We start from the raw sequence: 4,223 nt of genomic DNA, 5'->3' as shown, positions 1-4,223 counted from the left end.
GCCGTTTCTCTCCCGACCCTCGGTCGCCTCGTGCCGCTCGTTACTCACGGACGGCATTCAATGACAAACGTCTCCGTTGATTGGCTGACACGTTTGATTCTCTGATTTACAATGTCATTTAAAGCCAAATCCTCTCTCTCTCTCTCTCAAAATGAATTCACTCCTACATGGAGCCATCAAGGTTGTTTCTTTTCACTTTCCTTGCTTCATTTTTTAACTACATTGCATGTATATATATATATATATATTTTTAAAGGAAATAGTGCAGCTACATTGAATGTTTATCACCTCTAGACTTAATCTCCTTTATCCGTCTCTCTTTCCCCTCGGTGGGCTTGTCGCTGTCGTTTCTCTCCGATTCAAGTCAGTTTATTTTCCGCAATCACAATCTCTTCGCTCGACACCCCCCCCCCCAAAAAAAAGTGTTCCCACTAATCCCAAAGTGCTCGGCTGGTACCAGCTGTGCATCTTCCCCGGCGCTGAGTGAAGCCAGCGCTTCACCGGGCCTCATGTGAACTCACTTAGAAGGCCAGAGGTCAACTTGATGGGATATTAGCCGGTCAAAAAAAAGTCACTCGTATACTTCTTCTTCTTCTATGGAGTGGGGGCCGAGTGGAGACACGACCGCACCGGGGGAGCGAATGTATGCGAGAGGGGCCCCGACTGAATATCCCCACAGCTTCCGACGAGTCATAAAATGTGAAAGCATATCTGAAAGTACAGTGTAAGATAGTGATTAGTGGCAGGGGAGGTTTTATGACGCAATATATCTCAGTCATAAAGATGCCGCTGGATGGTAATCTACTGATGGAGCGCTTGGATCTGTGCGGCCTATGTGGGTGTTCACGTTGATTTGACCCGGCTGAGAGCCTTTTCGAGGATCACAGTGTTGTGGCCACGTGTCCCTCTGCACATATGTGCGATGTAAATCCCACAAATCCCAGACTACCCTCAGCGTCAGTGACCTCTGCAAAGGTCTCGGTCGTAACCCTGTCCCGCTTCATCCTTTAATGGTCCCACCCCGAGAGGAGACGGACCCCGGCGCATTCCGCTCATTCCAGGTTGTTAAAAATAAGACCTCTCGAAAGTCATTGGAAGCCGGCTTTATTAAAGTATTTTCATTGGAAGGATGGAAATTAAAAAGGCAAGAGAGGAACACACACACACACACACACACATGGAGCAGCCAACATGAAGCAAGTATAAAATCATCACGTTTAAAAATGTGCTCATCACAGCTGAGCTTTCATGTCTCACTCTTTCATCTTCTCTTTGCGTGAAGAACCTCACACGATAGTTTCTGAGGAGCAAAATAAAAGCACGGCCTTGAAGACGACTAAGAATTAAAACAAATGTATAAACTCTAGTCCAAGAAACATACAAAATAATAACGCAAAGAAGATTTGCCCGATACTGGGATCAATATATATATTTGTTGTATTATTAGAAAAACAACAGCAGCTCTGTATATTCCATATAATTGCTGTTTCTCTTATTTTGTCCACCCTCTCTCTCGCCTCCTCGCACTGAATGTGAATCATGTCTTTTGGGCATTTTCAACAAAGAAATCTTCCAAATTAAATTGGCCACTGTGCCTGAATGCCAGATTAAGATTCTGAACTCGATGTCCTCCATCTCTACTCGCACAATGTCATCTGGAGCGCAATAAAAAATAGCACCGGGGGCAAGAGGGGAAACGTACAGTTTGACCTTCCCGGGGTAGAGGTCGCGGGGACAAAAGGTTCCTGTGACGCCGGCGGCTGCTTTGAGACCTGAGACGAGCGAAGAGGCCTCGCGTCCGTGAGCTTTAATTCCGTAGAGTGCCGTCGGATAACCTTCAAAGGGGGAATAAGTGAAGCCGTCTGATGGAGCGCTGCTCAGTGTCTGTGGATGGACACATGGTGCTGTCAGGGACACCAGGAAACTCCAAATTACTTTTTAAAAAAAAGGTGGGATGTCATGCTCAACGCACTGCAACTTGGATGGTGTTTAGTTCATCTGCGTGCTATATACATACATACATAAATACATATATATATATATATACACACACATATATATAAATAAATACAATAAATAAATAAAAGCTGACGGAGCGCATTTAAAAAGTGACATCATGCCAATGTTTCTGAAACCGGGAGGCCGACATTTATATTTAGCGCCAGTAAAAAAAAAAATTCAATACCGGTGTCTCTTGATACCCAATTCCATACCCCGAAAAAAAATCAAAATAAATGAATAAAGTCCATGTACTAATAATCCCCGATGATCCGCTTGGGGATTATTGATAAACTTGATAAACACAGTTTCTCGCCAAAAACATCACAATGCAACTCAACTCAGTCCCCAATGCAGGAAAGCTGCTCGCTACTTCTTCCGCAAGCAGGAAAGAGGCTGACCTGTGGGGGGCTTTATGGGTAAATTATATTAATCTGTCCCACTGCTTACTTTTTGTCTGAACAAAGCAAGTAGCCACTTAGCTTGAAAGTATGACCTTCAGACTTAAAGACTGGAGCACTGAGACATACTTTCACAACTCGTGAGTCGTATGAATTGAAAAAGAGAGAGGAATAATATATATATATATTTTAGCATTGAAGTGCGTGTGCTTGTATATATTTTCCTTTCCAGCTCCGTTTGGAGACGAGTGAGCGATCCTGCTGCTGGGAACTGACCCGAGATGGAAACTCTTTCCTCTTCCAAGAGAACATTCTTTGGCGGCGGGCTCACCTCGACTGATCCCGCCGCCACAGTCTCGGCACACACACACACACACACACTAACAGCGCCACGAAAAAAAAGCTGTATTGACGAAACGTGCCAACACCCAACACCGGTCTTGCATAATGATGTCTTTTTGTCCAGGGCACCGCATAACGCAACCTTCAGGGACGGGGGGGGGGGGACATCGGAGGGCGATCCGGTAACACTTCGTCTCAGTGAGAAGTCTGTCGGCGCTCTCTGGCACGCATCGGACCCAAACAAACACTTTCATTCGAAGCGTACGAGTCCATTTGGGGCCAACGGGACATTTCTGGCGATACAAGTTGGAATTCAACCCCAGAACCAAACACTTTCAACAACAGGGACTCGCTCCCCTCGGGCCACATGTGAGGGATTATTTGGGGTCCGGCGACCCAACGAGCGGCCCGATTACAAAGCTCTCGCGTCGCATTGGACTGCACGTTTCCCAATAACGGCGAGGGACGGTTCCAGTTGGGTTTTTTTTGGGCTCCGCACTGCTTTTCCGTTCAGCGCAATTGCTCCGACCCCGAGAGCCAGTCGGACATGACTGGGAGGTTTTGGTTTACGACGAGACGGCTGATGCCTGCTGGAGAAGTCTGATCGCAGAGTGCTTTGCGTGGGGAGGGTAAATGACCGACTGCGGATTAATTTAAGTTGCTTTGCTCGCGGGACGCATTAACAAAAGAAAGAGGGGGGGGGTGTTGTTTCTTCAGGAGAAACGGCAGACGGACATTAAAAATGATGGAGGTGGAATCGCTGGCGACGACGTGTCGTGCGTGCAAAGAAATTCAGCTGAAGATCGACCTTCGAATGCAGAGGCCTGAACCCGACTCCATTCCGATGTTAGCGTAGTTTTTAAAATGAAACGCGCAAGTCATCGTCAGTGCAGGTCATTGTGAAATACAAGTCGCTGGGTTCAATTAAAATCGCCCCGTTCTTGGACCCCGAAGGTGGACGCCAACGCTTCCAGAGCGGGGGATGAACATGGAGCGGAGAGACGGGCTCTGGGAGGCCGACGACAGGAGACCCCACGGGACTTGAACGTGTCCAAACAGAGAGTCCTTCATCTGAAGTGAATGGCAGACGGAGCCAATATTTGCAGGATGGAAAGTCATATCTGTGGGAGGGGGGAGGGGCTATTGTTTGTTTAAAAGGGGGGGGGGGGGATGCTCGAAGCCAAAGCACATGTCCACGCGAGTCTGCATGCCAAGGCGCGGGAATGTGAGCACGTAGACATGCAGACGGGCGGAATGCCGGCGTGACTGCAGACTCACACGTTGCACGCAGCCGGCTCAGGCTCCGCCCCCCAGTGGGACAGTGATTGGCCTACTTCAGAGGCCGGGCAGCCCACTGGCAGATTTGAATACGGGGGAAACGGAGGAGGAGGGGTGGCAGAGAGGAGGAGGAGCACTAGTGTGTCCCTGCTCTCTCTCTCTTTCTATTCTCTCTCTCTCTGCCGGGTCAGGATGGAAAGCATG

The sequence above is a fragment of the Pseudoliparis swirei genome, chromosome 14, assembly GCF_029220125.1.
Source record: "Pseudoliparis swirei isolate HS2019 ecotype Mariana Trench chromosome 14, NWPU_hadal_v1, whole genome shotgun sequence".
Taxonomy (NCBI): Eukaryota; Metazoa; Chordata; class Actinopteri; order Perciformes; family Liparidae; genus Pseudoliparis; species Pseudoliparis swirei.
This window is presented reverse-complemented; position numbering follows the sequence as displayed.